The following is a 13,787-nucleotide window of genomic DNA, read 5'->3' as shown; positions in this document are numbered from 1 at the left end:
ATCTTGTTAAGCTACTGTGACCTCCACGTCTCCTCCGAGGGGCATTAAAAACGTCTTGTTAAGCTACTGTGACCTCCACATCTCTTCCGAGGGGCATTAAAACCGTCTTGTTAAGCTACTGTGACTTCCACGTCTCTTCTTAGGGGCATTAAAACCGTCTTGTTAAGCTACTGTGACCTCCACGTCTCTTCCAAGGGGCATTAAAACCATCTTGTTTAACTACTGTGACCTCCATGTCTCTTCTGAGGGGCATTAAAACCATCTTATTAAGCTACTGTGTCCTCCACGTCTCTTTCGAGGGGAATTAAAACCATATTGTTAAGCTACTGTGACCTCCACCACTTTTCAAAGGGGCATTAAAACCATCTTGTTAAGCTTCTGTGACCTCCACGTCTCTTCCGAGGGGCATTAAAACCGTCTGGTTAAGCTACTGTGACCTCCACGTCTCTTCCGAGGGGCATTAAAACCGTCCTGTTAAGCTACTGTGACCTCTACGTCTCTTTCGAGGGGAATTAAACCATCTTGTTAAGCTACTGTGACCTCCACCACTTTTCCAAGGGGCATTAAAACCATCTTGTTAAGCTACTGTGACCTCCACGTCTCTTCCGAGGGGCATTAAAACCGTCTTGTTAAGCTACTGTGACCTCCACGTCTCTTCCGAGGGGCATTAAAACCATCTTGTTAAGCTACTGTGACCGCCACGTCTCTTCCGAGGGGCATTAAAACTGTCTTGTTAAGCTACTGTCACCTCCACGTCTCTTTCGAGGGGCATTAAAACCGTCTTGTTAAGCTACTGTGACCACCACTTTTCCAAGGGGCATTAAAACCGTCTTGTTAAGCTACTGTGACCTCCACGTCTCTTCCGAGGGGCACTAAAACCGTCATGTTAAGCTACTGTGACCTCCACGTCTCTTTCGAGGGGAATTAAAACCGTCTTGTTAAGCTACTGTGACCTCCACCACTTTTCCAAGGAGCATTAAAACCGTCTTGTTAAGCTTCTGCGACCTCCACCTCTTTACCAAGGGGCATTAAGACTGTCTTTTTAAGCTACTGTGACCTCCACGTCTCTTCCGAGGGGCATTTAAACCGTTTTGTTAATCTACTGTGACCTCCACGTCTCTTCGGAGGGGTATTAAAACCGTCTAGTTAAGCTACTTTGACCTCCACGTCTCTTCCGAGGGGCATTAAAACCGTCTTGTTAAGCTACTGTGACCTCCATGTCTCTTTCGAGGGGCATTAAAACCATCTTGTTAAGCTACTGTGACCTCCACGTCTCTTCCAAGGGGCATTAAAACCGTCTTGTTGAGCTACTGGGACCTCCACGTCTCTTCCGAGGGGCATTAAAACCGTCTTGTTAAGCTACTGTGACCTCTACGTCTTTTCTAAGGGGCATTAAAACCGTCTTGTTAAGCTAATGTGACCTCCACCACATTTCCAAGGGGCATTAAAACCGTCTTGTTAAGCTTCTGCGACCTCCACCACTTTACCAAGGGGCAATAAAACCGTCTTGTTAAGCTACTGTGACCTCCGCGTCTCTTCCTAGGGGCATTAAAACCGTTTTGTTAAGCTACTGTGACCTCCACGTCTCTTCCGAGGGGCATTAAAATCGTCTTGTTAAGCTACTGTGACCTCCACGTCTCTTCCGAGGGGCATTAAAACCGTCTTGTTAAGCTACTGTGACCTCCACGTCTCTTCCGAGGGGCATTAAAACCGTCTTGTTAAGCTACTGTGACCTCCACGTCTCTTCCGAGGGGCATTAAAACCGTCTTGTTAAGCTACTGTGACCTCCACGTCTCTTCTGAGGGGCATTAAAACCGTCTTGTTAAGCTACTCTGACCTCCACCACTTTTCCAAGGGGCATTAAAACCGTCTTGTTAAGCTTCTGCGACCTCCACCACTTTACCAAGGGGCATTAAAACCGTCTTGTTAAGCTACTGTGACCTCCACGTCTCTTCCGAGGGGCATTAAAACCGTTTTGTTAAGCTACTGTGACCTCCACGTCTCTTCCGAGGGCATTAAAATCGTCTTGTTAAGCTACTGTGACCTCCACGTCTCTTCCGAGGGGCATTAAAACCGTCTTGTTAAGCTACTGTGACCTCCACGTCTCTTCCGAGGGGCATTAAAACCGTCTTGTTAAGCTACTGTGACCTCCACGTCTCTTCCGAGGGGCATTAAAACCGTCTTGTTAAGCTACTGTGACCTCCACGTCTCTTCCGAGGGGCATTAAAACCGTCTTGTTAAGCTACTGTGACCTCCACGTCTATTTTGAGGGGCATTAAAGCCGTCTTGTTAAGCTACTGTGACCTCCACGTCTCTTCCGAAGGGCATTAAAAACGTCTTGTTAAGCTACTGTGACCTCCACGTCTCTTCCAAGGGGCATTAAAACCATCTTGTTAGACTACTGTGACCTCCACGTCTCTTCTGAGGGGCATTAAAACCATCTTGTTAAGCTACTGTGTCCTCCACGTCTCTTCCGAGGGGCATTAAAACCGTCTTGTTAAGCTACTGTGACCTCCATGTCTCTTCTGAGCGGCATTAAAACCGTCTTGTTAAGCTACTGTGACCTCCACCACCTTTCCAAGGGGCATTAAAACCGTCTTGTTAAGCTTATGCGACCTCCACCACTTTACCAAGGGGCATTAAAACAGTCTTGTTAAGCTACTGTGACCTCCACGTCTCTTCCGAGGGGCATTAAAACCGTTTTATTAAGCTACTGTGACCTCCACGTCTCTTCCGAGGGGCATTAAAATCGTTTTGCTAAGCTACTGTGACCTCCACGTCTCTTCCGAGGGGCAGTAAAACCGTCTTGTTAAGCTACTGTGACCTACACGTCTATTTTGAGGGGCATTAAAGCCGTCTTCTTAAGCTACTGTGACCTCCACGTCTCTTCCGAGGGGCATTAAAACCGTCTTGTTAAGCTACTGTGACCTTCACGTCTCTTCTGAGGGGCATTAAAACCGTCTTGTTAAGCTACTGTGACCTCCACCACTTTTCCAAGGGGCATTAAAAGCATCTTGTTAAGCTTCTGCGACCTCCACCACTTTACCAAGGGGCGTTAAAACCGTCTTGTTAAGCTACTGTGACCTCCACGTCTCTTCCGAGGGGCATTAAAACCGTTTTATTAAGCTACTGTGACCTCCACGTCTCTTCCGAGGGGCGTTAAAATCGTCTTGTTAAGCTACTGTGACCTCCACGTCTCTTCCGAGGGGCATTAAAACCGTCTTGTTAAGCTACTGTGACCTCCACATCTCTTCCGAGGGGCATTAAAACCGTCTTGTTAAGCTACTGTGACTTCCACGTCTCTTCTTAGGGGCATTAAAACCGTCTTGTTAAGCTACTGTGACCTCCACGTCTCTTCCAAGGGGCATTAAAACCATCTTGTTTAACTACTGTGACCTACATGTCTCTTCTGAGGGGCATTAAAACCATCTTGTTAAGCTACTGTGTCCTCCACGTCTCTTTCGAGGGGAATTAAAACCATATTGTTAAGCTACTGTGACCTCCACCACTTTTCAAAGGGGCATTAAAACCATCTTGTTAAGCTTCTGTGACCTCCACGTCTCTTCCGAGGGGCATTAAAACCGTCTTGTTAAGCTACTGTGACCTCCACGTCTCTTCCGAGGGGCATTAAAACCGTCCTGTTAAGCTACTGTGACCTCTACGTCTCTTTCGAGGGGAATTAAACCATCTTGTTAAGCTACTGTGACCTCCACCACTTTTCCAAGGGGCATTAAAACCATCTTGTTAAGCTACTGTGACCTCCACGTCTCTTCCGAGGGGCATTAAAACCGTCTTGTTAAGCTACTGTGACCACCACGTCTCTTCCGAGGGGAATTAAAACCATCTTGTTAAGCTACTGTGACCGCCACGTCTCTTCCGAGGGGCATTAAAACCGTCTTGTTAAGCTACTGTCACCTCCACGTCTCTTTCGAGGGGCATTAAAACCGTCTTGTTAAGCTACTGTGACCACCACTTTTCCAAGCGGCATTAAAACCGTCTTGTTAAGCTACTGTGACCTCCACGTCTCTTCCGAGGGGCACTAAAACCGTCCTGTTAAGCTACTGTGACCTCCACGTCTCTTTCGAGGGGAATTAAAACCGTCTTGTTAAGCTACTGTGACCTCCACCACTTTTCCAAGGAGCATTAAAATAGTCTTGTTAAGCTACTGTGACCTCCACGTCTCTTCCCAGGGGCATTAAAACCGTCTTGTTAAGCTACTGTGACCTTCACGTCTCTTCCGAGGGGTATTAAAACCATCTTGTTAAGCTACTGTGACCGCCACGTCTCTTCCGAGGGGCATTAAAACCGTCTTGTTAAGCTACTGTGACCTCCACGTCTCTTTCGAGGTGCATTAAAACCGTCTTGTTAAGCTACTGTGACCACCACTTTTCCAAGGGGCATTAAAACCGTCTTGTTAAGCTACTGGGACCTCCAAGTTTCTTCCGAGGGGCATTAAAACTGTCTTGTTAAGCTACTGTGACCTCCACCACTTTTCCGAGGGGCATTAAAACCGTCTTGTTAAGCTTCTGCGACCTCCACCTCTTTACCAAGGGGCATTAAGACTGTCTTTTTAAGCTACTGTGACCTCCACGTCTCTTCCGAGGGGCATTAAAACCGTTTTGTTATCTACTGTGACCTCCACGTCTCTTCGGAGGGGTATTAAAACCGACTTGTTAAGCTACTTTGACCTCCACGTCTCTTCCGAGGGGCATTAAAACCGTCTTGTTAAGCTACTGTGACCTTCATGTCTCTTTTGAGGGGCATTAAAACCATCTTGTTAAGCTACTGTGACCTCCACGTCTCTTCCGAGGGGCATTAAAAGCATCTTGTTAAGCTACTGTGACCTCCATGTCTCTTCCAAGGGGCACTAAAACCGTCCTGTTAAGTTACTGTGACCTCCACGTCTCTTTCGAGGGGAATTAAAACTGTCTTGTTAAGCTACTGTGACCTCCATGTCTCTTCCAAGGGGCACTAAAACCGTCCTGTTAAGCTACTGTGACCTCCACGTCTCTTCCGAGGGGCATTAAAACCATCTTGTTAAGCTACTGTCACCTCCACGTCTCTTTCGAGGGGCATTAAAACCGTCTTGTTAAGCTACTGTGACCACCACTTTTCCAAGGGGCATTAAAACCGTCTTGTTAAGCTACTGTGACCTCCACGTCGCTTCCGAGGGGCACTAAAACCGTACTGTTAAGCTACTGTGACCTCCACGTCTCTTTCGAGGGGAATTAAAACCGTCTTGTTAAGCTACTGTGACCTCCACCACTTTTCCAAGGAGCATTAAAATCGTCTTGTTAAGCTACTGTGACCTCCACGTCTCTTCCGAGGGGCATTAAAACCGTCTTTTTAAGCTACTGTGACCTCCACGTCTCTTCCGAGGGGCATTAAAACTGTCTTGTTAAGCTACAGTGACCTCCACGTCTCTTCCGAGGGGACTTAAAACCGTCTTGTTAAGCTACTGTGACCTCCACGTCTCTTCCGAAGGGCATGAAAACCATCTTGTTAAGCTACTGTGACCTCCACGTCTCTTCCGAGGGGCATTAAAACCGTCTTGTTAATCTACTGTGTCCTCCACATCTCTTTCGAAGGGCATTAAAACAGTCTTGATAAGATACTGTGACCTCTACCACTTTTCCAACGGGCATGAAAACCGTCTTGTTAAGCTTCTGTGACCTCCACCACTTTACCAAGGGGCATTAAAACCGTCTTGTTAAGCTACTGTGACCTCCACGTCTCTTCCGAGGGGCATTAAAACCGTCTTGTTAAGCTACTTTGACCTCCACATCTCTTCCGAGGGGCATTAAAACCGTCTTGTTAAGCTACTGTGACCTCCACGTCTCTTCCGAGGGGTATTAAAACTGTCTTGTTAAGCTACTGTGACCTCCACGTCTCTTCCAAGGGGCATTGAAAGCATCTTGTTAAACTACTGTGAACTCCACGTCTCTTCTGAGGGGCATTAAAACCATCTTGTTAAGCTACTGTGTCCTCCACGTATCTTTCGAGGGGAATTAAAACCGTCGTGTTAAGCTACTGTGACCTCCACCACTTTTCCAAGGGGCATTAAAACCATCTTGTTAAGCTACTGTGACCTCCTCGTCTCTTCCGAGGGGCATTAAAACCGTTTTGTTAAGCTAGTGTCCTCCACATCTCTTTCGAGGGGCATTAAAACAGTCTTGTTAAGCTACTGTGACCTCTACCACTTTTCCAAGGGGTATTAAAAGCGTCTTGTTAAGCTTCTGCGACCTCCACCACTTTACCAAGGGGCATTAAAACCATCTTGTTAAGCTACTGTGACCTCCACGTCTCTTCTGAGGGGCATTAAAACCGTCTTGTTAAGCTTCTGTGACCTCCACATCTCTTCCGAGGGGCATTAAAACCGTCTTGTTAAGCTACTGTGACCTCCACGTCTCTTCCGAGGGGCATTAAAACCGTCTTGTTAAGCTACTGTGACCTCCACGTCTATTTTGAGGGGCATTAAAGCCGTCTTGTTAAGCTACTGTGACCTCCACGTCTCTTCCGAAGGGCATTAAAAACGTCTTGTTAAGCTACTGTGACCTCCACGTCTCTTCCAAGGGGCATTAAAACCATCTTGTTAGACTACTGTGACCTCCACGTCTCTTCTGAGGGGCATTAAAACCATCTTGTTAAGCTACTGTGTCCTCCACGTCTCTTCCGAGGGGCATTAAAACCGTCTTGTTAAGCTACTGTGACCTCCATGTCTCTTCTGAGCGGCATTAAAACCGTCTTGTTAAGCTACTGTGACCTCCACCACCTTTCCAAGGGGCATTAAAACCGTCTTGTTAAGCTTATGCGACCTCCACCACTTTACCAAGGGGCATTAAAACAGTCTTGTTAAGCTACTGTGACCTCCAAGTCTCTTCCGAGGGGCATTAAAATCGTTTTGCTAAGCTACTGTGACCTCCACGTCTCTTCCGAGGCGCAGTAAAACCGTCTTGTTAAGCTACTGTGACCTACACGTCTATTTTGAGGGGCATTAAAGCCGTCTTCTTAAGCTACTGTGACCTCCACGTCTCTTCCGAGGGGCATTAAAACCGTCTTGTTAAGCTACTGTGACCTCCACGTCTCTTCTGAGGGGCATTAAAACCGTCTTGTTAAGCTACTGTGACCTCCACCACTTTTCCAAGGGGCATTAAAAGCATCTTGTTAAGCTTCTGCGACCTCCACCACTTTACCAAGGGGCGTTAAAACCGTCTTGTTAAGCTACTGTGACCTCCACGTCTCTTCCGAGGGGCATTAAAACCGTTTTATTAAGCTACTGTGACCTCCACGTCTCTTCCGAGGGGCGTTAAAATCGTCTTGTTAAGCTACTGTGACCTCCACGTCTCTTCCGAGGGGCATTAAAACCGTCTTGTTAAGCTACTGTGACCTCCACATCTCTTCCGAGGGGCATTAAAACCGTCTTGTTAAGCTACTGTGACTTCCACGTCTCTTCTTAGGGGCATTAAAACCGTCTTGTTAAGCTACTGTGACCTCCACGTCTCTTCCAAGGGGCATTAAAACCATCTTGTTTAACTACTGTGACCTACATGTCTCTTCTGAGGGGCATTAAAACCATCTTGTTAAGCTACTGTGTCCTCCACGTCTCTTTCGAGGGGAATTAAAACCATATTGTAAGCTACTGTGACCTCCACCACTTTTCAAAGGGGCATTAAAACCATCTTGTTAAGCTTCTGTGACCTCCACGTCTCTTCCGAGGGGCATTAAAACCGTCTTGTTAAGCTAATGTGACCTCCACGTCTCTTCCGAGGGGCATTAAAACCGTCCTGTTAAGCTACTGTGACCTCTACGTCTCTTTCGAGGGGAATTAAACCATCTTGTTAAGCTACTGTGACCTCCACCACTTTTCCAAGGGGCATTAAAACCATCTTGTTAAGCTACTGTGACCTCCACGTCTCTTCCGAGGGGCATTAAAACCGTCTTGTTAAGCTACTGTGACCTCCACGTCTCTTCCGAGGGGAATTAAAACCATCTTGTTAAGCTACTGTGACCGCCACGTCTCTTCCGAGGGGCATTAAAACCGTCTTGTTAAGCTACTGTCACCTCCACGTCTCTTTCGAGGGGCATTAAAACCGTCTTGTTAAGCTACTGTGACCACCACTTTTCCAAGCGGCATTAAAACCGTCTTGTTAAGCTACTGTGACCTCCACGTCTCTTCCGAGGGGCACTAAAACCGTCCTGTTAAGCTACTGTGACCTCCACGTCTCTTTCGAGGGGAATTAAAACCGTCTTGTTAAGCTACTGTGACCTCCACCACTTTTCCAAGGAGCATTAAAATAGTCTTGTTAAGCTACTGTGACCTCCACGTCTCTTCCCAAGGGCATTAAAACCGTCTTGTTAAGCTACTGTGACCTTCACGTCTCTTCCGAGGGGTATTAAAACCATCTTGTTAAGCTACTGTGACCGCCACGTCTCTTCCGAGGGGCATTAAAACCGTCTTGTTAAGCTACTGTGACCTCCACGTCTCTTTCGAGGTGCATTAAAACCGTCTTGTTAAGCTACTGTGACCACCACTTTTCCAAGGGGCATTAAAACCGTCTTGTTAAGCTACTGGGACCTCCAAGTTTCTTCCGAGGGGCATTAAAACTGTCTTGTTAAGCTACTGTGACCTCCACCACTTTTCCGAGGGGCATTAAAACCGTCTTGTTAAGCTTCTGCGACCTCCACCTCTTTACCAAGGGGCATTAAGACTGTCTTTTTAAGCTACTGTGACCTCCACGTCTCTTCCGAGGGGCATTAAAACCGTTTTGTTAATCTACTGTGACCTCCACGTCTCTTCAGAGGGGTATTAAAACCGACTTGTTAAGCTACTTTGACCTCCACGTCTCTTCCGAGGGGCATTAAAACCGTCTTGTTAAGCTACTGTGACCTCCATGTCTCTTTTGAGGGGCATTAAAACCATCTTGTTAAGCTACTGTGACCTCCACGTCTCTTCCGAGGGGCATTAAAAGCATCTTGTTAAGCTACTGTGACCTCCATGTCTCTTCCAAGGGGCACTAAAACCGTCCTGTTAAGTTACTGTGACCTCCACGTCTCTTTCGAGGGGAATTAAAACTGTCTTGTTAAGCTACTGTGACCTCCATGTCTCTTCCAAGGGGCACTAAAACCGTCCTGTTAAGCTACTGTGACCTCCACGTCTCTTCCGAGGGGCATTAAAACCATCTTGTTAAGCTACTGTCACCTCCACGTCTCTTTCGAGGGGCATTAAAACCGTCTTGTTAAGCTACTGTGACCACCACTTTTCCAAGGGGCATTAAAACCGTCTTGTTAAGCTACTGTGACCTCCACGTCGCTTCCGAGGGGCACTAAAACCGTACTGTTAAGCTACTGTGACCTCCACGTCTCTTTCGAGGGGAATTAAAACCGTCTTGTTAAGCTACTGTGACCTCCACCACTTTTCCAAGGAGCATTAAAATCGTCTTGTTAAGCTACTGTGACCTCCACGTCTTTTCCGAGGGGCATTAAAACCGTCTTTTTAAGCTACTGTGACCTCCACGTCTCTTCCGAGGGGCATTAAAACTGTCTTGTTAAGCTACAGTGACCTCCACGTCTCTTCCGAGGGGACTTAAAACCGTCTTGTTAAGCTACTGTGACCTCCACGTCTCTTCCGAAGGGCATGAAAACCATCTTGTTAAGCTACTGTGACCTCCACGTCTCTTCCGAGGGGCATTAAAACCGTCTTGTTAATCTACTGTGTCCTCCACATCTCTTTCGAAGGGCATTAAAACAGTCTTGATAAGATACTGTGACCTCTACCACTTTTCCAACGGGCATGAAAACCGTCTTGTTAAGCTTCTGTGACCTCCACCACTTTACCAAGGGGCATTAAAACCGTCTTGTTAAGCTACTGTGACCTCCACGTCTCTTCCGAGGGGCATTAAAACCGTCTTGTTAAGCTACTTTGACCTCCACATCTCTTCCGAGGGGCATTAAAACCGTCTTGTTAAGCTACTGTGACCTCCACGTCTCTTCCGAGGGGTATTAAAACTGTCTTGTTAAGCTACTGTGACCTCCACGTCTCTTCCAAGGGGCATTGAAAGCATCTTGTTAAACTACTGTGAACTCCACGTCTCTTCTGAGGGGCATTAAAACCATCTTGTTAAGCTACTGTGTCCTCCACGTATCTTTCGAGGGGAATTAAAACCGTCGTGTTAAGCTACTGTGACCTCCACCACTTTTCCAAGGGGCATTAAAACCATCTTGTTAAGCTACTGTGACCTCCTCGTCTCTTCCGAGGGGCATTAAAACCGTCTTGTTAAGCTAGTGTCCTCCACATCTCTTTCGAGGGGCATTAAAACAGTCTTGTTAAGCTACTGTGACCTCTACCACTTTTCCAAGGGGTATTAAAAGCGTCTTGTTAAGCTTCTGCGACCTCCACCACTTTACCAAGGGGCATTAAAACCGTCTTGTTAAGCTACTGTGACCTCCACGTCTCTTCTGAGGGGCATTAAAACCGTCTTGTTAAGCTACTGTGACCTCCACATCTCTTCCGAGGGGCATTAAAACCGTCTTGTTAAGCTACTGTGACCTCCACGTCTCTTCCGAGGGGCATTAAAACCGTCTTGTTAAGCTACTGTGACCTCCACGTCTCTTCCAAGGGGCATTAAAACCATCTTGTTAAACGACTGTTACCTCCACGTCTCTTCTGAGGGGCAATAAAACCATCTTGTTAAGCTACTGTGTCCTCCACGTCTCTTTCGAGGGGAATTAAAACCGTCTTGTTAAGCTACTGTGACCTCCACGTCTCTTCCGAGGCTCATTAGAACCGTCTTGTTAAGCTACTGTGATCTCCACGTCTCTTCTGAGGGGCATTAAAACCATCTTGTTAAGCTACTGTGACCTCCACCACTTTTCCAAGGGGCATTAAAACCGTCTTGTTAAGCTTCTGTGACCTCCACCACTTTTCCAAGGGGCATTAAAACCATCTTGTTAAGCTACTGTGACCTCCACGTCTCTTCCCAGGGGCATTAAAATCGTCTTGTTAAGCTACTGTGACCTCCACGTCTCTTCCGAGGGGCATTAAAACCGTCTTGTTAAGCTACTGTGACCTCCACGTCTCTTCCGAGTGGCATTAAAATCGTCTTGTTAAGCTACTGTGACCTCCACGTCTCTTCCGAGGGGCATTAAAACCGTCTTGTTAAGCTACTGTGACCTCCACGTCTCTTCCGAGGGACATTAAAACTGTCTTGTTAAGCTACTGTGACCTCCACGTCTATTTTGAGGGGCATTAAAGAAGTCTTGTCAAGCTACTGTGACCTCCACGTCTCTTCCGAGGGGCATTAAAACCGTCTTGTTAAGCTACTGTGACCTCCACGTCTCTTTCGAGGGGCATTAAAACAGTCTTGTTAAGCTACTGTGACCTCTACCACTTTTCCAAGGGCATTAAAACCGTCTTGTTAAGCTTCTGCGACCACCACCACTTTACCAAGGGTCATTAAAACCGTCTTGTTAAGCTACTGTGACCTCCACGTCTCTTCCGAGGGGCATTAAAACCGTCTTCTTAAGCTACTGTGAGCTCCACATCTCTTCCGAGGGGCATTAAAACCGTCTTGTTAAGCTACTGTGACCTCCACGTCTCTTCCGAGGGGCATTAAAAGCGTCTTGTTAAGCTACTGTGACCTCCATGTCTCTTCCAAGGGGCATTAAAACCGTCCTGTTAAGTTACTGTGACCTCCACGTCTCTTTCGAGGGGAATTAAAACTGTCTTGTTAAGCTACTGTGAACTCCACCACTTTTCCAAGGGGCATTAAAACCGTCTTGTTAAGCTTCTGTGACCTCCACCACTTTTCCAAGGGGCATTAAAACCATCTTGTTAAGCTACTGTGACCTACATGTCTCTTCTGAGGGGCATTAAAACCATCTTGTTAAGCTACTGTGTCCTCCACGTCTCTTTCGAGGGGAATTAAAACCGTCTTGTTAAGCTACTGTGACCTCCACGTCTCTTCCGAGGCTCATTAGAACCGTCTTGTTAAGCTACTGTGATCTCCACGTCTCTTCTGAGGGGCATTAAAACCATCTTGTTAAGCTACTTGTGACCTCCACCACTTTTCCAAGGGGCATTAAAACCGTCTTGTTAAGCTTCTGTGACCTCCACCACTTTTCCAAGGGGCATTAAAACCATCTTGTTAAGCTACTGTGACCTCCACGTCTCTTCCCAGGGGCATTAAAATCGTCTTGTTAAGCTACTGTGACCTCCACGTCTCTTCCGAGGGGCATTAAAACCGTCTTGTTAAGCTACTGTGACCTCCACGTCTCTTCCGAGTGGCATTAAAATCGTCTTGTTAAGCTACTGTGACCTCCACGTCTCTTCCGAGGGACATTAAAACTGTCTTGTTAAGCTACTGTGACCTCCACGTCTATTTTGAGGGGCATTAAAGAAGTCTTGTTAAGCTACTGTGACCTCCACGTCTCTTCCGAGGGGCATTAAAACCGTCTTGTTAAGCTACTGTGACCTCCACGTCTCTTTCGAGGGGCATTAAAACAGTCTTGTTAAGCTACTGTGACCTCTACCACTTTTCCAAGGGCATTAAAACCGTCTTGTTAAGCTTCTGCGACCACCACCACTTTACCAAGGGTCATTTAAACCGTCTTGTTAAGCTACTGTGACCTCCACGTCTCTTCCGAGGGGCATTAAAACCGTCAGCTTAAGCTACTGTGAGCTCCACATCTCTTCCGAGGGGCATTAAAACCGTCTTGTTAAGCTACTGTGACCTCCACGTCTCTTCCGAGGGACATTAAAACTGTCTTGTTAAGCTACTGTGACCTCCACGTCTATTTTGAGGGGCATTAAAGAAGTCTTGTCAAGCTACTGTGACCTCCACGTCTCTTCCGAGGGGCATTAAAACCGTCTTGTTAAGCTACTGTGACCTCCACGTCTCTTTCGAGGGGCATTAAAACAGTCTTGTTAAGCTACTGTGACCTCTACCACTTTTCCAAGGGCATTAAAACCGTCTTGTTAAGCTTCTGCGACCACCACCACTTTACCAAGGGTCATTAAAACCGTCTTGTTAAGCTACTGTGACCTCCACGTCTCTTCCGAGGGGCATTAAAACCGTCTTCTTAAGCTACTGTGAGCTCCACATCTCTTCCGAGGGGCATTAAAACCGTCTTGTTAAGCTACTGTGACCTCCACGTCTCTTCCGAGGGGCATTAAAAGCGTCTTGTTAAGCTACTGTGACCTCCATGTCTCTTCCAAGGGGCATTAAAACCGTCCTGTTAAGTTACTGTGACCTCCACGTCTCTTTCGAGGGGAATTAAAACTGTCTTGTTAAGCTACTGTGAACTCCACCACTTTTCCAAGGGGCATTAAAACCGTCTTGTTAAGCTTCTGTGACCTCCACCACTTTTCCAAGGGGCATTAAAACCATCTTGTTAAGCTACTGTGACCTACATGTCTCTTCTGAGGGGCATTAAAACCATCTTGTTAAGCTACTGTGTCCTCCACGTCTCTTTCGAGGGGAATTAAAACCGTCTTGTTAAGCTACTGTGACCTCCACGTCTCTTCCGAGGCTCATTAGAACCGTCTTGTTAAGCTACTGTGATCTCCACGTCTCTTCTGAGGGGCATTAAAACCATCTTGTTAAGCTACTTGTGACCTCCACCACTTTTCCAAGGGGCATTAAAACCGTCTTGTTAAGCTTCTGTGACCTCCACCACTTTTCCAAGGGGCATTAAAACCATCTTGTTAAGCTACTGTGACCTCCACGTCTCTTCCCAGGGGCATTAAAATCGTCTTGTTAAGCTACTGTGACCTCCACGTCTCTTCCGAG

This window comes from Phyllobates terribilis, unplaced genomic scaffold (assembly GCF_046119375.1).
Source record: "Phyllobates terribilis strain yellow unplaced genomic scaffold, ASM4611937v1 Scaffold_1__5_contigs__length_1240528914, whole genome shotgun sequence".
Lineage (NCBI taxonomy): Eukaryota > Metazoa > Chordata > Amphibia > Anura > Dendrobatidae > Phyllobates > Phyllobates terribilis.
This window is presented reverse-complemented; position numbering follows the sequence as displayed.